This window comes from Dipodomys ordii, unplaced genomic scaffold, assembly GCF_000151885.1.
Source record: "Dipodomys ordii isolate 6190 unplaced genomic scaffold, Dord_2.0 Scaffold154, whole genome shotgun sequence".
NCBI lineage: Eukaryota > Metazoa > Chordata > Mammalia > Rodentia > Heteromyidae > Dipodomys > Dipodomys ordii.
The window spans coordinates 2,044,421-2,064,587 of record NW_012267370.1 but is presented as its reverse complement, the minus strand read 5'-3'; positions in this window follow the sequence as shown (position 1 = coordinate 2,064,587).

Here is a 20,167-nt window from a genome sequence, read left to right as displayed (position 1 = left end):
AGCTTTAGTGTGGTCTTGTTTGTAAACATTTGGGTAAATGCCCAAAAGTGGGATTGCTGGGTCATAGGGGAGCTCTATGTGGAGTCTTCTGAGGAGCCTCCATACTGCTTTCCAAAGTGGTTGAACAAGTTTACACTCCCACCAACAATGAAGTAAGGTTCCCTAGCAGAAGGTATTTATACATCATTTTGCATGCTGAATGAACTGTCCACTCTTTATGTTTCTTTACCATGCAACCCAGCAACAGTTGTGCATTTAGGTCATAAACATTAATCTTGTTATTAATTTGTCTAAATATCAAGTGAAACTTATTTGCCTGGGCTTGGCCTTCAGTATGGCTCCTTGTAATTTAATCAGCTGCTACAAATGCACAGCAGATCCATTCATTCATCCTTCATTAATTGAAGGATGAATGAAGCACTGCAGAGAGAAATAGAACACAGAGACTAGTGGAAGAGACACATACATGTACGTATACATACATACATACACACAAATACAGATGATACAGTAGTTATGAAAGAGAAAGAAACATGGGAGCATATGGAACAGAGTAGGAATGTATATGCTTTTGCTACTCAGAGTGTCTTTCTTGTTACAGAACTCATCCTACCTAGATAGGTTCATCTGTGGCCAATCACAGGATCCTGTTTTTCTGGCCACTGAGAGTAGTTCAGCAATGGACTCAACACTGGAACTTTGGCTGGTTCTACTGATTGCGTAGGCCTGTGTTTTGGCTGGGTTGCTAAGTGGTAAGAAAAAATATATAGCTCTTGGTGGCTATCTTGACCATCATGTGGGAGTGTCTGTCTATGAACTGAGTCAACATAAGGGGCAATCAGAGCCAAGAGACAAAAACAGATTGCTGATATCATTTGAGTACCTGGCTCTAGCTCTGCTAAACGTTAGCCCTGTAATATTAGTATCAACAACCCTCTTCTTTTGGGTTAAGTTTATTTGTATTGTATTTCTGTAACTTGCAAGCAAGAGTATTCATATAGATGTGTATCTAAACACTGTGTATGTATATATATGGGTGCCTGTTGGTTAGTTGGAGGGCTTCCTGAGCTAAATATTAAGCATGGCTGAATGACATAACTCACTGTAATTTTGGCTATCAAGGAGGTGGAGATTAGGAGGTTGGCAGTTTGAGGCTTATAGGCAAAAATGTGAGACTGTGCTTTAAAACTAATTAAAGAAAGAGCTAGGGATGTCATTTCAGAGGTAGAGCTCCTGTCTAGAAAGCACAGAGCTGTGAGTTCAAACCCAGTACTCCAGAAAAAAATAAGTTACCTAACAAAAGAAAAAGGTACTCTAGGAAGGAATAGCATGAGCAAACACATAGAAAGACACATTACAATATATGGAGTATCAAAGGTGGTTTTGTGCAGCTAGAGAGGAAAGTAAAAGTCAAAAGAGGGAGACAAAGCTGGTGAGTCAGGCAGGAGCCAGTTTATGAAGCACCTGAAATGCTATGTTAAGAAGGTAACAGTGGAGTAGAGATGCAGCTTCCTGGTAGAGCAAGTGAATAGCATGTGACAAATCTTGGGTTCAATCCCCATCACCCTATACATAAACATTAAAACTTAAAAGAGTTAAAGTGAAAAAATGTTGTTTTTAAAGTGATTGTTGCAGTGATTTATTTTAGTCCTTATCTACAACACAGTCAGATTTTTACTTTTAGCTAGCCACTAGTGGCTTATGCCTGTAATCCTAGCTACTGAGGAGGCTGAGATCTGAGGATCATAGTTCAAAGCTAACTCAGTCAATAAAAGTCCCTATGAGACTCTTATCTCCAATTAACCACTCAAAAACCAGAGGTGGAGCTATGGCTCAAAAAAGTTCAGAGATAGCGCTCTCCCCCTCTCTATATCTTTGTTGCTGTTGGCTGGCTTGATACTCATTATGTAGCCTAGGCTTGTCTATAACCCATAATACTCCTATCTCAGCTTCCCTAGAACTGAGATTATAGGCTTGTGTCACCATGCCTGGCTTCATTTTTCTTTTTTAATTTGTGTTGTTTTCTACTTAATGTCTTTTTTTGTTTTTAATATATATTTTTATTGTAAGGATACTGTACATAACAGTTATAGTTACATGAGCAAGGTAATGAGCCCATTTCCTATGGAGCATTGTTACACCTTCCTTTATTTTTCCCCTACTAACCCTTTCTTCCCTACCTCCCCAACTCCTCCCATCATTTTTCTTTTTGTTATTAGTTTCTCCATAGCATGAAATCAATATACAGCATCAGAATAGAAACTTTTCTATGCCTAGAGTTAGTATCTTCACTTGGATTCTGAGTTTCTAGAGGAGCTTTATTGAGGTGTCCTGTTGGCTAGCTGTTCTACATGGGGGCAATCCTCAAATTGCACTCCATGATTCTGAGATACAGAAACACATTATCCAGAAAGTTTCTTCTCATATAACTAAAAGTGTGTTTGATGTTCCTGGCTAGAGTAAAATATTCAGTGCTTATTGGGCAACAACTATGTCCAGGTGCGGTGCTAGGCACAGTGGAGCATACTGAAAAATGGGCATGTTTTCCACCATCAGGGAACATGTAGCCCAGAAGAGGTGGTCAACTACAATAAAATGAACCTGCCACAAAGTAAAGCTGTTAAGTAGGTAGCTGGCCACAGACAGGAAGAATAGCTGCTTCAGGGTGTCCAGGAAGGTCTCCCCTCCCCACGTAAGTGTGAACTTTGTGCAGACTTGAAGAAGGTACAGGGGTTTGCCAGATGGCTAAGGATCAAGTGAAGAATATTTCAAGGTAGGAGAGCAGTTTGTAAAAAGGCTAGAGGTGCAGAGCCAGGGTGGAGCTCTGTTAAAGAATGCCTAGCATGTTGGAGGCCCTAGGCTCTGTTCTCACTACTAGAATTTTTTTAAGCCAAAGAGATACAAGAAAGCACATTATTTTTTGTGTGAACTTTCTGTAATTTGGTACTTCTGGAGAGTCAAATTTGTGGAGAGGTTTGGGAAAAGGTTGAAGTGCTATACAAAATGAATTTAAGCTATGTAGGAAGCATCCATATTATAAGAGCCTTAGAAAGTGTCAAAGGCAGGTGCTCATACCTGGTGGCTCATAACTGTAATCCTAGTCACTCAGGAGACTGAGATATAAGGATCAAGGTGCAAAGTTACTCAGGAGGCTGAGATATGTGGATCAAGGTGCAAACTGGACTGGCTACCAACATCCACAAATTCCATCTCCAAGTTACCAGAAAAATGCTTTCCTGAAGACATGACTCAAATGGTAGAGCACCAGCTATAAGCAAGCACATGAGGTCTTGATTTCCAGCCTGGTACCAGAAAAATAACCTTAGGTGCTAGAGGGAGAGTTCAATAAAAGACCATTTGCCTAGAAAGCACTGGATTCAATCCCCAGTATCCAGTATTCTACCCCCACCCAAGAAAACTAAATCTTAGTTAAGGGACTTATATTTTATTCAGTAAACAATGGGAAGCCATTGCAAAAAGTGTAAGGGAGCGATATATTTTGTGCTTGTTTGTGTTTCAGAAAGAAGACTCAGTGCAAAGTAGAGAATGGACTAGAAGCATCTGGGCAGAACTACAGGCATCAGGGAACTGGTTAGAAAGCTGTTCCAATGAGGTGACAATGAAATGACAGTAGGCATGGTGAGAAATGGATGGATTTGACAACCAATTTAGGACTAGAAATGACAGCGCTTGGTGACTGTGTGAATGTTGGTAATATAAGGAGAAAATAAAGGAGCTTGATATCCAGATTTCAGAAATTTTGCAGAGGTGGGGAATAACCAGTTTCTACAGTCCATATAAGCCCCATGAAGTCACTTTGTACATGATGGGATAGACATGTGCTTTTCCTATGCTTCTCATCAGCTGTTGGTGGTCACCTGCCTGCATTGATAATTTTATATGGTCTGCAAGTGGTGTAATAAATATTTAAATGGCCCTTGGCTGAATAAAAGGATTCCTTAAGTCAGAAAAAAAGCCACATGAAGTACTCTATTTATTAAAACATCAAGAAACTGTTTCCAGCTGCTGAGATCTGAGGACTGTGGTTTGAAGCCAACCTGGGCAAAAAAGTCCACGAGACTCTTATCTCCAATTAGCCATCGAAAAGCTGCCAGTGGAGCTGTGGATCAAGTGGTAAAGCGCCAACCTTGAACAAAAATAACCCTGAGTTCAAGCCCTAGTATCAGAATAAAAATATTTCTTATCTATCATCTTATAACTGGTAAATAAAGGATAAGCAGTGTAAAATGAACATTTGTGTTCTCCATCCTTTTTTCATCTATCTCCCCAAATCTTACTTCCCACTTCATTACTTTAATCTAATTAAGTGATTAACATTGAGACAAGGCTTCTCTATGTTGCACTGACCGGTCTTGAACTTTTGAGCTTAAGGAATTCTCCTGTTCCAGCTTCCTGAGTATCTGGGACCAAAGAGAGAACCACTGTGCCCAACTGCACTTCCTATTTCTTACTCTGTGTGTGTGTGTGTGTGTGTGTGTGTGTGTGTGTGTCATTGACAACACAATTAGTTCTTTTGACTGTTATCAATATATCTCAGCTTCACCAAATGAGTATGTTGTACTCAAATGCCCAGTGAGCTAGTGTAACTTCTCTAACACTATTGGAGAGCAAGTAATGAAAATGTGAAAGGGAAACTGTTTAATGATAGATAGATAGATAGGTAGATAGATAGATAGATATGTAGATATGACTTTTTTCTTTTTGTGGCTAGAGGAGTTACAGTGAAGGGTTAAGATGCACCAACAATTTATTTTATGAAAGAATGTTACACAGTAAAGAGCATCTGAGAAGCAGAGTAAATTAGTGAGCACACAGATCAAACCATTGGGTAATCTCCGGGCTGGGAAGGTGGCTCAGTGGTAGAGCGCTTGCCTTGCATGCCAGAGGCCCTGGGTTCGATTCCTCAGCACCACATAAGAAAAAAGAAAAAAGCCGGAAGTGGCACTGTGGCTCAAGTGGTAGAGTACTAGCCTTGAGCTGAAGAGCTGAGGGACAGCGCCCAGGCCCACAGTTCAGGCCCAAGGACCGGACTCAAAAAAAAAAAAAAAAAACATTGGGTAATCTCTACTTGAGCTGGATACCAGGAAGAGACTATCTTAAAGCCCACAGATGGATCCTGACACTTCATCTAATTTTCACATGCTTAATATGAGGAAAGAAGTCTTCCCTCACTGACTGAAACTAATGTAGAGCAATGACAAATATTTATCACAGGTCAGCTGAGTTTGGACTAAATGATTGACATCCCTGAGGGCAAATGGAAGGTTTCCAATTCTGTGTGAGTTTAGAGCATAAACAAACCAGTGCTAGCTCCAAGAGGCTTTATCTGAGAGCCCCAACCACCACAGTTGACAGCCTAGGCCTGTTTCTCTTTCTGTCTCTCTGTGTCTCTGTCTGTCTGTCTGTCTGTCTGTCTGTCTGTCTCTCTCTCACTCACACTCACACACACACACACACACACACACACACACACACACACACACACACACACACCACAGAGATAGAGATGGAAATACAGACAGATTGAGAGATAGAGATTGAAAGTCAGAGCCTAGATTTTTCAGTTTAGGGAAGAGGATGCTTTGAATATACAGTCTCAAACCCAACACCAAACAGTGGATCCTGGGATTCCATAAGGTAAGCGATGTTTCTCTAAATGGTTAGAATCCTAAAATAATCTAGAAGGTTTATTTTTTGTGCCAGTCTCAGGGCTTGAACTCTGGTCATAGGTGCTGTCCTTGAGCTTTTTGGCTCAAGGCTAGCTCTTCCACTTGGGCCACAGCTTCATTTCCAGCTTTTTGGTGTTTAATTGGAGATAAGAATCTCAGACTTTCTGGCAAAACTTGACCCTTACATCTCAGATGCCTGAGTAGACAAGGATTGCAGGCTTGACCCCACCTGTGCCTGGCTGCAAGTTATTAGCAGTAAAGTTACTTTTTATAAAACTACCAGAGGGCTGGGAATGTGGCTTAGTGGCAGAGTGCTTGCCTAGCATGCATGAAGCCCTGGGTTCAATTCCTCAGTGCCACATAAACAAAAAAGGCTGGAAATGGCACTGTGGCTCAAGTAGTAGAGTGCTAGCGTTGAACAAAAGAAGCTCAGAGACAGTGCTCAGGACCTGAAGTCAAGCCCCTGAACTAGCAAAAATAAATAAATAAAGCTACCACATTTCTCCATTAGCATGTACTTACAAGGATTTATTTAACTAGAATAGTGCCTAGGCTACAGTTACAAGTCAAAAGAAACACACCTCAACCAACTTTGCTTAGGGCAAAATTCCTCAGGAATTAGATAAGCTCTCTTTGGTAGGATGGGCTACTTGAAAAAGGTCCTTTGCCACACCTCCCCATCCTACCAACCTCAGTCTTAGATTCTTAGGTAGTTGAGAAAGAGGAGTTTGTTGCTCCTTTCATGTTATCTGTATATGAATAATACCTGCCACCTCAGACTCTTCCCTCTGCACAGGTAATTATCGTTGTCCCAGATCTCTCCCCCGTGAGAAACCTCCAGTAGAGTAAGGGTAATTGTTTTGAAGGGTGAGATAAATGGAGAAAGAAAACCAAGTAGAATAGTCAGATCAAGCTGGTGAGACTAAAAAACAAGTATCTTTTGCATTGAGATGTAGCGCAAAGCTTGCCTAACGTGTATCAGGCCCTGAATTCCATCATCAATGATACAAAACCCTTTCCATTTCTGATCAAATCTGTTTCACTAAAAAAGGGAGTGGGTTTCTGAAGAAGAGCACATGCCTGTAATCCTAGCTACTCAGGACTATGAGATCAAAAGGTCGTGGTTTGAAGCTAGCCCAGAAGTCCAGAAGACTTCATCTCCAAAATGACTAGCAAAACACCAGGCTGAAGGCAGGCTCAAGTGGTAGAGTTCTAGCTGTGAGAAAGTGAGCTAGCAAGAGCTCAAGGTCTTAAATTCAAGCCATAGCTGGCAAAAAAATGTTGTCTGGATAATCTTTTTACCTAAGGGCCAATAGTAGAATTGGTTAGGAAATTTTAGGTGTTGGAGGGATGATTAGCAAAATGGTATACATACCTTTGGTTTCACCTCCAAGTAGTGATTATAATTCTGATTTTATATTTTTGAATTATGTGATAGAATTGAGAAGGTGACTTGATAAAATTCATCAAGTATTGTAGAAGCATGTGCCACAGGTCACAAGATAACAATCACAAAACACAGGTTGGATTTCTCTCTGAAGGATAATTTGCCTATGAAAAATGAGAACTTCCTGGTACATAAACAATCTGTAAACAATTTCTGAGCCAGTAAAGAAAGGGATTCTGCAGCACTGGCTGTTCTCTTTTGACACTGCTAGGACATGGATGAAGAGAAGGAAGTCTTTGGCCTTAGAAAAGAAGACAAAGAGAAGAATGGGTCTTTGCAGGTAAAGCCTTCTTTTAACTGAGAAGGATTAAAAAACGTGGAATTATGGGAAGGTGGCTGTCAAATTCAGCTTCAAGGAACATACCTTCATTCTTTTTTCCATTTTGTCCCCCTTAGGATCATGTGGAGCTTGAGCCTCATTGGCACAGATATGTATACATAGAGGAGACATCTAGGCAACCAGAGGAACATTCAGAAACAGGCCACAGTGATGCTCAGGAGAAAATATGGAAGAGGTAAATAGACAGAAGGACATATAGACCGAGTAAAAATATGGTGGGTAGTTATATGTGGGGGTACTGGTGAGTGTAAATCCTTCCATTCTACTTACAAGTTCAGAATCAATTCACTGACACAGGAAGGAGATAGACATTAAAATGTCCATTTATCCCCATTAAAATCTGTGTTAGACAATAGGGAATAGAAAGTTGATCTTTACAGTTTTCAAAATGGTCCCCTACTTAGCTATAAAGACTAACTCTTTCATTACTTGATAAAAGGAGAAAGAGAACTTGAGAGCTATTTTAGCAGAAATCCTTCCAAATGGAAACAGCAGAGAGAAACGGAGGACCCTACAAAAGAGGAAAAATGACAGGCTGAAACATAATTACTAAGGTTATCAGAGGATGCTTTTCTACCCTCCTTGCCTAGTATTTTTTCCATTTTGTTTGTGGTGGGGCTGGGGAATCAAACCTTGCACATGCTAGGAATGTGCACTAGCACTGAGCTACCCTCACCCTTACTATCAGATCTAGATCAAATTTAATGCTTCTTTGCTCCTTCCCTTTCTTCTTTTTTTGAGACATGACCTTGCTATATTGCCTATGTTGAATAAGCTAGTTTTAAACTCATGAACTTCCTGCCTCAGCCCCCTGAGGAGTAGAACTATAGACTATCTCCAATGTGCCCAACTATTATTTCAAAGTAAATATGGACATTCTTTAAAAGAACAAATGTTATGTAAGTGCATACCCAGAATTCTCTGCAGAGACAATGCAATCCCTATCAGAATTTCAATGGTATTTTTAAAAAAGAATATAACTCCAAAAATTCACATAATACTCAAAGGACTCCAAATACCAAAAAAAAAAAAAATCTTAAGAAAAATAAAATGGAGGCCTTACAGATGTTTTTTTTTTAATCTTATTTTGTTGTAAAGGTGATGTACAGAGGGGCTACAGTTACATATGTAAGGTAATGAGTGCATTTCTTGTTGAACATTGTTACCCCCTCCCTCATTTTTCTCCCACTATCCTTCCGCCTACTCCCCACCCCCAAACCTTACAGATCTTCACTTTAAAATATATTACAATGCTGCAGTAATCAGAAAAGTTTGGTACTGACATAAAGACATATATAAACTGATGGGACAATGTGGGTGAAGCTAAAGCACTTTATGCTAAGTGAAATAAACAAGGCACAAAAAGATAAATATCACATGGTACATTATAAATACATCAATAGCAAGAAAGAAAAACACCACTTGTGTCCCTATCTTGGGGTATAACCCCTGTTTTCACTGTATTTGATGTTGGCCTAATTTGGGGATGGGAAGGGAATAAAACAAAATGTGTAAATAGGGATACAGGTTGACCCATTGTAACAATGAGATGTACAAGACACTATGTTGAAAAACAAACTTTACAATTTAGGCAGGAGGGGGAGTGTAGTTATGGAGGTGGGAGGGAAGGGATGGTAGGGGAAAAACAAAGGAAGAGGCAACAATGTTTGATAGGAAATGTACTCATTACCTTGCTCATGTAACTGTAACCCCTCTATACAGTATTTTCATAATAAAAACTTACTTAAAACAAGATAAATATCACCTATAACTTCTAAGAATAATTTAAAATAATTGAGAACACAGCAGGAGAGAGTACAAACTATGGGTGCTAGGGCCTGAGGCAGGGATGGGGTGGTATTAGTAAAAGGGTACCAACTTTAAGATCTAATGTACAACATTGTGACTGTAGTTAATTATACCATATTATATTATTGAAGTTATTGCAACAATAGATCTTGCTCTTAACATGCACAAGCATAAACATATACACACACACACAATACACAAAGGTTACCTATTTGAGGTAGTGGGTATGGATACGTTACCTTGATTGTTGGAATCAATTGTCTCAGAGTGCATACATATATAAATCATCATGTATATCTCTTTTTTGAGAGAGAGAGAGAAAGAAAGAGAAACTTGCTCATGTAAGTATGCTCATGAGACCAGCCCAGGCTGGTCTTTGGCTCAGTGTCCTAAGTACTGAGATTACAAATATATGCTACCACATTTGGCACATGTTGTGTATCTTAAATATATAGACTTTTTGTCAATGATAAGCCCAGTAAAACTGGCAAAAACCTAAGTGTTCACTGAAAAAAAATAAAAAGTCAAAAATCTTGAAAAAGAAGAATAAAAATAGGAGACATGTTGGATAAGGCCTTATACACACACTTGCATACACACTGGAATATTATTCAGCCTTAATAAAGAAGAACTTTTTTTTTGCTAGTCCTGGGGCTTGAACTCAGGGCCTGGGCACTGTCTCTGAGCTTCTTTTGTTCCAGGCTAGTACTCTACCACTTGAGACACAGCAATACTTCCAAGCCTTTTCTGGTTATGTGGTACTGAGGAATCAAACCCAGGGCTTCATGTATGCTGGGCAAGCACTCTACCATAAACCATAGTCCCAGCCCAAGAGTTACTGTTTTAATGAGTATTGAGCTTCAGCCTTGCAAGAAGAAAAGTACTAGAGACCTGCTGCATAACTACATACAAATAGTTAACAAGGGGCAGGACAGTCTGTGAGACTCCAATTAACCACCACAAAACAGGAAGTGGTCTTATGGCTCAAAATAGGCACTAGCCTTGAACAAATAGAGCTCAGAGACAGTACCCATAGTCCTGAGTTCAAGCCCCATGACTGACAAAAAGTTGTAGTTAACAAGAGTGTAGTGTATGTACACTGAAAATTTTATTATGAGGGTAGATTTCATATTATGATTCTACCACACAAGAAGAACATATCTTGCTGGGTGCTGGTGACTCATACCTGTAGTTACTAGCTTCTTAGGAGGCTGAGATCTGAGGATCATGGTTCAAAGCCAGCTAGGCAGGAAAGTCTGTGAATCTAATCTCCAATTAATCACCCAAAATGTCTGAAGTGGAGCTATGGCTCAAGTGGTAGAGCACTAGTCTTAAGCAAAAGAGCTGGGGGACAAAACTTAAGCCCTGAGTTTAAGCCCCAGAAATGACACCAAAAAATAGAAACAACAGCAACAAAAAAACCAAACTTAACTTGCTTCTTAAAAATTAAAACAAGATTGTAAGCTAGGGTCTCTAAGTCTCAGCCCAAACTGTATACACCATTGTGTGTTGATGTACACCTCTTTTTTCTAGTTTTTTTCTTATTTGCAGTGCAGTGCTGGGGATGGAACCAAGACCTCAGGAATGCTAGGCAAGTGCTCTACCACTGAGCGAAATCTCCCGTGTAGCTAGCTAGCTTTTAGGGAAGAGAGTAGATAGCTTTCTCTAGAATCTCAAAAAGTTCCTTGGTTTAGAAAGAAAATCAGGGCACTGTGAAGAAAACAGTCCAAATTCATAATAAGAAGGGTTTTTTTCTTTTATATTTTATTTATTTTTGTTTTGGTTTGGTTTGTTTGAGGAAGGGCTTCACGATGTAGCCCAGGCTGGCCTTGAACTCATGATTCTCCTGTCTCAGCATTCCAAATGCTGGCATGTTCCAATGTACTAAGTTATGGAGTTCTCTTTTAAAGTTCATAAAGTCTTTATTTCAGGCTTCTTCCTCCTGAAAAGATACACTAGTGAATAGGGTGATTTTTTTCTTTTCTTTTTTTTTTTTTTTTTGGGTCCGGTCGTGGGGCCTGAACTCTGGGCCTGGGCGCTGTCCCTCAGCTCTTCAGCTCAAGGCTAGTGCTCTACCACTTGAGCCACAGCGCCACTTCCGGCTTTTTTTTCTTTTTGCTTATGTGGTGCTGAGGAATCGAACCCAGGGCCTCAGGCATGCAAGGCAAGCACTCTACCACTGAGCTACCTTCCCAGCCCCTGATTTTTTTTTCTTAATGAAGGAAAGATTTTGTTTTTTGTCAGTTGTGGGCTTTGAGGTCAGGGCTTACAAGCTGTCCCTGAGGTTTTCCACTCAAGACTACAGCTCTACCACCTTGAGCCACAATGCCACTTCTGGTCTTCTGCTGGTTAATTGGAGGTAAGACTTTCAAGGACTTTCCTGCCCAGGATGGCATTGAACTTCGATCCTCAGATCTCAGCCTCCTGAGTAGCTAGGATTACAGGCATGAGTCACTGGCTCCAAACCTAAGGAAAGATTCTTAAGAGGAATTTTTACAGTAATGTAAATATCCAGCCCAGTGTTCTTTCTCCTCAATTCTGCTGATTTCTGCTTTCCCACTTCCTCTAGCTGCTTCCTTCTAGACCTTTTGTTATTTGTCTTTATTTTTATTTATTTATTTAATCTTTGTTTTCTTATGGTGCTGGGGATTGAACCCAGAGCCTTCTATAAGCTAGATAAGCATTCTACCACTGAGCTCAACCCTAGCTCCTTCAAGACACTTTAAATATTTCATAATACTTTAAATATTAGCACACTCTAGAAGTCCACCTAGATCTCTTTTTGCTTCTCAGGTTGGTTTTCCTGAGTGAAATTATGTGCTCTAAGTGACTTCAACCATAATGACAACATCTATTTTCAATCAGCAGCCACTCTGTTGATATGTGCTTTCTACCTGCCCACTGGACTCTGCACCTTTCTCACACAGGCAATTTAACATACTTGAAAATGAAGTCATTATCCATCTGATGGCTCTGGTGTGCATGCACATCCAGGAGAAATATACCAGCTGAGCATTCTCTACTGCTTTAATCCTATTTGGTTCATCTCTGTCATCAAACCTGTTTGTAAGTACATAGTATGTTTAGATACTTGCCAGGAAGTAGTCATAGAATTTGCAAACAAGAGAAACTTAGGAAATCATGAAGCTCATCCCTTCAACTTACAGAGGAAAGGAGTGAGCTGGTCAAAATCACACAGATAATTAATGGCAGAATCAGGTTATAATCCAAGTATCTCAAATTAGGCTTGGTGGTACATGCCTATAAACTTAAGTGTTCAAGAGCCTAAGGTAAGAGAATCATGAGTTTGAGGCCAATCTGTGCTATATGATGAGATTGTCTCAAAAAATCAAACTAGGTCCTGGTGGCTCACAACTGTAATCCTAGCTGCTTAGGAAGCTGAGATCTGAAGATCCCAATTCAAAGCCAGCCCAAGCAGTAAAATCTGAGAGACTCTTATGTCTATGTAGCCATTAAAAAGCCAGAAGTAGAAGTGTGGCTCAAGTGGTAGAGCACTAGCCAAGTATGGAAAAGCTAAGTGACTGTGAAAGGCCCTGAGTTCAAGGTCCAGTACTGGCACACAACAAAAGTATCAAACCAGGTATATCAGGTCCTTCTCAGAACTCTTGTATTCTTTGCACTACTCCACTGTGGTACCTTAACTATACTTTCAAAGAAGGATGAGATTCCTGCAGGATGACCTTGCTATCTTATGTACAAAATATCTACTATTTATGTGCTGTTTGCACAGGGGCCAGGAAACTTATATTCTTTTCCCATAATGATGAACAGAAGGTAAAGAGCCAAACAAGATAGTACTGTGGAGGGAGGCTTGGATTGCAAGGGGTTGTTGGTTATAGGCTAAACTCAGTGTGCCTGCTTTCATAATAAGTTTGGGAAGAATTTTACTTTTTTCTTTACCAAAGTGTTTTCATATGTATTATTTTACCTCTTAGTCTCTCAATGGGCCTGGGAGGTAGGAAAGTCAGAGCTTGTTAGTTAAGGTTTACAGACAAAGAAAATAAGGCTGAAAAGAGTTAGCTCAGTGATTTGCCCAAGGTCACCCATCTAGTTAGTGACAAGGCCAGGGCTCTGATGTGGCTCCTGCTTTCAACTCTCTTTCCTCTAGTCTAGGCACATAATTCTAGTAGTCCTTGAGTGATGACCACATACCCTGTAAACTGAACTTTACAGATTTCAATGTGCTGGGTCTGAAACATGTTAACTTCTACTGAGTGACAATCATATATATTTTTTCCCAGAAGGAAAAAAAATGCTGTTTTAAGGTGAGATAGTCCACAAGCTGATATGCAATTAAGAATTGACAAGTTGGGGCCAGGGAAGTAGCTCAGCTGTAGACTCTTTGCATGCAAGGGGCTCAGGGCTCAATCTCTAGCAGCACCAGAAATAAAAGTATCAACAAAGTGTTTCATTAACACCAAAAAACATCTATTATGAGGAGCTGGGGATGTCACTCAGTGTACTTTCTTGATATGAGCAAGGCCCTACAGGAGAGAGTAGGGGGGAGAAAGGGGGAGGGGGAGAGAGAGATAGGAGTCAACAATTTTAGATGTCATTTTCTCAAATGTTCTGCTTTGTAGTATGGAAAGTGCAACCCAATATGATCTAGGTCATTTTTATAGGCTTAAATGTCTAAAAGTTCAAGGGAATTCTTCTATGTGAATCATTTCTAGTGACTATTTTTTTAAGTAGGCTATAAATACCCAAACTGCCATTGTTTTAAAGGAAAGTCCTCAGCACCATACAAATCAGGGGAGTCCAGTGGACTGAGAAGAAAGAATGGATGGCATGGAGGAACCACATGGGAGAGAATTTTCCCCAGCTTGCTGGAGCAGGGCAGAGCAGCAGTTTGTGAAAGAGGAAGTGACAGGTGAGGAAGCGGGAGAGGAGAATGGAAAGCTCGACTGCCATAAGCTGGCAATGGAAGACAGGCCACAGTATGTTTGTTAGGAGGAACAAGCTACAGTAGAATGAGGAAAGAGACTGTAGAAGCAAGAGCGGAGAATAAATGCCTTGTTGAATCACCACTGGCTTGTCTAAACTTTCCCTGCAAGTGTGAGGCTCTTTTAAAATGCTCTATCCACTTGTGGCTACAAGAAAAAAAAATCCAGAGAGTGAAAATAACTTTATCAGGTCAAGGTTAGAAGTCAGCATTAGATGTAATAGAAAATGTACTTCTCAGGATCGTTCTTGTGGCCGTTTGGTCTGTTGGAAAAGCCTGTGAGGGGGGAAAAACAGGTACAAGCAAGAATAGATGATCAGAGATGTTCCACACTCAGTCTTAAAAGCTGATTCTTCCCAAATGCATAACATGATTAATTGGCCACCTTATCAATGGATGCTCTTTCTTGTGTGTTTGTTTAGAGACAATATTGCTAGTCATAAAGTTTTCCATCCCTGGCATGGTCATCTCCATGGGGCAAGTGCAAGGCAGTGCCAGGAGCACCAGATCTAGTGGAATACGCAAAAACACAGTGCCACCCATAGATGGTGAGCTAGGGTGTGGCTGAGTCCGGGGCAGGGGGCATCCTCAAAGTGCTCCTTTATTTAAACTCCGCTCCTGGGCAAGATTTCTTAATGACCCCACACACTTAGCGCGTACACATAGAGCAGCCTGCACACACACAGCCCCACTGTGTTTGTGGGCCTGCTTACTTTTCTTTCCACCCCTCTAGGCAAGGTCCGCAGATTAGCAGCCTCATAATCCTCCCAGGACCGGGTTCTAAAGACCTGCAGAAGAAAAAGGCAAGTCAGAGAAACATGAAGGCAATAAGGAAAGCCCACTCAGCCACACGGGCCATCTACACAAACGACTTTCACCTCAGCTTGCCTCACCGCTGCTGGGAGGGGCGGGGAGCCAGGCAGTAAAGAGCAGGACCAAAGAGAAGGAGGGGGGGGGCTGCTTGAATGAAACAATGTAACAATTGATGTGAGAGGCCTCGCCTTGCTCCCACTCCTCAGCGATCCTATAGGCGAGGTCTCACTCACTGCCCCTCCCCATTGCTCCGTTTTCTTGTCCATTATGGGCTAACCCTCCGCCTCTCTTTTCTTTTCTTTTCTTTTCCCCCTCCTTCTCCTTTTTCTCCCCCCTCCCCCTTTCTCCAACTCCGTGTCATTTCCTCCTTGCGCTCGCTCGCTGCCCGAGCGACTCCAGCCGGGAGAGGAGGCGGAGCGGCGCGGCGCGGCGCGGCGCGGGGTGGCGCAGCGCTGGAGGACGATGGTGGCGGAGCCACTGGGGGCGGAGGCTACGTAGCCCCTGCGGAAAAGGAGCCTGGTGGCGGCGAAGGCGCCGGAGCCCAGCCGAGCCGAGGCCAGGCTGAGGATGGAGAACCGGCCTGGGTCTTTCCAGTACGTCCCAGTGCAGTTACAAGGAGGGGCGCCTTGGGGCTTCACCCTGAAGGGGGGTCTGGAGCACTGCGAACCGCTCACAGTGTCTAAGGTAAGGGACTGACGACTCGGTCCTGAGGTGTCCAAACTTTGAATGGACTGTATGGTATCCGATCAGAAACTTGGCCTGGGCTGTGAGGGGGAGAAGCCCCCACAAGGGGTCTGAGCAGCCGCTAAGGGGAGATCTTGCCAACAGCACAGGCACAGCCACCCCCCCCCCCTCTTCAGAATGGCTGGGGTTTGAGTCGCTAACAGGGTTGGCTGCGATTTTAGAGCCTTGAGTGCAGGCACCGTCCCCAAGGCTCAGCCTTTGCACCCTCACATCAGGGAGGCCACTCACCTCAATTTTAGGCTGGAGGAAATGGCGGCTGTTGGGGGTTTCTCTGTGGAGCCCCCCCCCCTTGGCGGGACAGTGAGGGGCTGAAGGCACTGACAACGAGGCTTGGCAGTTCTTTGAGCTCTCTAGGCGACCGTCCCGCGCGGGGCAGGTTACAGGGCTGGGGGCCGGTGTGGGAATGGAGAGAGGCATTGGTGGCTTTCATCAGCCTTACTTCCCACAGCCCACGTCCGTTTATTTCTCCCAGCCGGCAGGCGGGTAGGCGGGCGGGCGTTGCTCCTGCGGGTTCGGCTCGGCCTCTCCCAGCTCACGCCCGAGTCCTGCCCCGACTCCGGCGCCGGCGCCTGAGAGATTTCCTGCCCGATTGAAAGGAACTTTTTGCGCCATGCAGTGCAGCTGTGCTGAAGTCGCTGCTGCCGTTGCCGCCGCCACCGCCAGGGTTGATTTAGTTTAGGGGATTTTCCTGATCAGCTGGAAGCTAAAGTTGTGAAGTTGTACTAGAGGTGCTCTGGAACCTCCATAGCGAGCCGCCCCAAATAGGGATGAGGGCAGCTGGGGCACTTACTGGGGCGACTCACCTTGAGGCACTGCCAGATTGCCAAGTGAAGAGAACTTCACGAGCATTAGTCCACTTTTGTTTGGTTTTGTTTCCCCCCTCAATCCGTTCAAATATAGTTCACAGTATACATGTCGATGGAGATGCGAGATAAATGTGGCTCGATTGTGTGTGTGTGTGTGTGTGTGTGTGAGTGTGTGTGTGTGAATATTCACGTCACAGCAGAAATTTGGCAAATCCCCCAGCCTACACACCCACTCACTGAGCTGCTTGTTGACTTGTGTAGTGTGGGGTGGCCTTTCTAATTTGGGGCAACTGTGCAGTGCTGTGATTGGGTATAACAACGAGCCTGAACGGTCTGTGAATGATGAGGCAACATTTTTTTTGGGGGGGGACGCTGGCAGGGACCCCTGAAATCGTTACACCTCTCCAAGGCTGTCCAGATCTTCATCCATCATCCCTTTCCTTTAGCCTGAGACGTCTTTGTCAGCCACCATCTCACCTCTGCCCAAGGCACTCTCCCTCCAGCATTCTCTTTAAAAACAAACAAATAAAACACCTTTAAGAACCTCTTTAGAGTAGGAGGGTGGGAATCCAAGCCCTGAGGAATTTCTGCTAACCAAAGGCCACTTCTCCCCTCTGTCTTTCTACCAAGGTCACAATGGAATGTCCAGCCCTCCATGGTCTGACAGTTCCTCCCTTTTCCACAAAATTTCCACAGTGGACTTAAACAACCTGCCTTGAGAGGTCATTTTTCAACTCTGCCCAGGGCTGAAGCAACCTGCCAGGCACCTCTAACAGTGCTTGCTGCTGTGGTCCTGGATTATTTTGTGAGCCCACAGGAGCATGGCAGGGGATGTTACTAAGTATGGGGCAGCCAGCAATTTGTGGTCTGGCTGGGGGATTATTTGAGGATAGATGAGGGTTTCCTTGGCCAAGCTGTTAAGGAAGTGCCTCATGTGGAGAGGCAGGGTGCTTTTTAATGATTCCCTTTATGCTGAATGTACTCTTGGCTCCTATTATATGAAGGCTCATTATTATATGTATTTGGATATGCAGGGGGTAAAAATCAGTTCTCTCATTCTTCCCAAACAGCCTGGATCTTTAAAAGCCAACTATAACTGAGTTAGCTGGAACATTATTATATAAGCAGTAAAAAATTTTTCAGTGTATTGTTTGCCTATATCTTTTTCTTGGCAAGATGAGTTTGGCATATTTTATTAATCCCCTTTACATTTTTCTACCTTAGTTTTGTTTCCTTTTGTGCATCAGAACAATACAGCTTTCTCCCTGAAAATAGCTTTCTTAGTCTGCACATACTGGGTGGGGATGGAATGGAAGGGTCTAGAAATAGCATGGAATTGGCTGATGGAAAACTTGAATTCTAACTCTTGCTCTGTAACTCTACTTTTGAAATCCTAGGTATAGCACTTGCCTTTCCAGAGCCCTAAAATAAAGTTCAAATGGGCATCTTTTTCATGGTACTATGACAATCTAGTAGTCACTCCTTTATATTAGCCTTGGTCCTCTTTGCCCCAGAAATTTTGAATATGGCGTAAGGAAGATTATTTGTTTCATTTGCATGCAATGTTATTGATTGAAGAACAGGGTCTTAGATATATTCAGTGGCTTGCCAGGTTTATCATACAGCAAATCAATGGTAGGCTCCAAAGCCCATTTACTCTCTGTGACTCAGAGAATCTTGAATTTTTTTGGTAGTACTAGATTTTTAAAGGAATGTGGGGCAATTAGGGAAGGCCTGGTGTAGTGGCTCACCTGTAATCCTAGCTACTCAGGATACAGAGACTGGGAGGATTATGTTTTGAGGCCAGCCAAGCCAAAAAGTTATCAATACTCTCATCTCAATAAGTCAGCTGTGGTGGCACACATCTGTGATCTCAGCTATGAGGGAGGCTATGAGGGAGGCATGTATCTAGGGGATAGGGAGGATCATAGTCTAGAAAAAAACTCTGCTGGATCCTACCTGAAAAATTAATTAAAACAAAAACAAGGGCTGGGATTTAGGTCAAATGGTAGAGTGCCTGTCTAGAAACCAAGAGGCTTCAAATTCAAACTTTAAAAAATGACTTAAATACAGTAACTTTCAGGGATATAGCCAATCTTTTCAGCCTCTCACCCCAGGGATATTTTCCATGTTAACCTGTGGTTCCATAGTAGGTGAAGCTTGAGTTATAGGTATATCCTAATGGAACCTGAGCTCCGAGAGAAGGGGAAGACTGTTTTGGTGACTCCAAATCATTTGAATCAGGCCAAGACAGAAGATATAAGAAGCATGGTAACAAATAATAGCAAATTATACCTTTGAGTGAAACAAAAGTGATTTGGATCTGGGATGGTATGTTGTTCCTGCTTGCATTCATTTTGTGGAAACATCTGGGGAGTGGGGAAAATTGAAGAAAAAAAGCTGATCATAAAAGACATGACTGTAAAAACCTAGCTTCTGTTTGTCATGAAAGAACTTTTGGGCCAGGAAATTATTAGGTGGGGGAAATGATCAATTCTGGCTAACTCATATGTTTTTCTTGAATGTGGAGAATTCAGCGTCCTCATGTAGGGATACATGTATAGTCTTCTCCTGCCAATCAAGCGGAAGACAGGAAATGTTAAAAATATACTGCTGATTATCCCATGTTTTAGAGGATGCTTTGTGATTTTTCTGTATTTTGTTGTCTTCCTAACAATATCATGATAACAAGTAGAAGAAACAAGATGTTTAAAAAGAAATTGGGCCCGTGACCTTGTCATTATTAATACCTTTGAGTTAGCCTCTTATACTATCTCATTAGACCAGGGGACCTGTCTGGATGAAATGAGGATTTTCTTCTAATTAGATATGTTTATCTTGCTACCTAGGAGTTCTTGTTTATGGTGTAGTTGGTCATCTGTGAACTTCACTCCCTACATTGGAAAATGATTCTTTGGGGGGGGGATGGGTGAACTTTGAAGGTTCTGGCACCAATTATTCTGCATCATATAAATGGGGCCTCTTAAAGACCTTAGAGAATCCAGCTGTATCCTCCTGTGAGGGTGTGTGTGTGTGTGTATGTGTGTGTGTGTGTGTGTGTGTGTGTGAGAGAGAGAGAGAGAGAGAGAGAGAGAAGAAGGGAGGAGGGGGAGGGTGGGATTGAGGGAGAGAGGAAGAGACAAGGAGAGAGGGAGAGAGAGATCAAAGTTGAGCTGTAGCAAGAGGTTCCTATATTCATTTCAAGATACTGGGAATGTGCCCTGAGATTCACTGAGGGTAGGAAAATGAAGGGGTGGAGACCAGGTGTGGGGGTACAAGGAGAACAAAAGGAGGAAAACTGGGGAGGACACGATAGGGCAAACGGTCAGGCTCACCCTACAAATTTGCCTTTTTCTTGGACCAGTTTTTGGTGGTTATCTCCATCTGGCACAACAAGGCAAGCGGGAGCTAGTTACTACCCTGGAATAAAGTAGGGTGGGGTAAGAGAGTAGACTGGAGGAGAAAGAAACTTCACCTTTATCTATGTTATATACACTGATGTCTTTCTATGGTTTTATTCTCTCTAGATCCAAGTCTCTATTTGCAGAATGATGG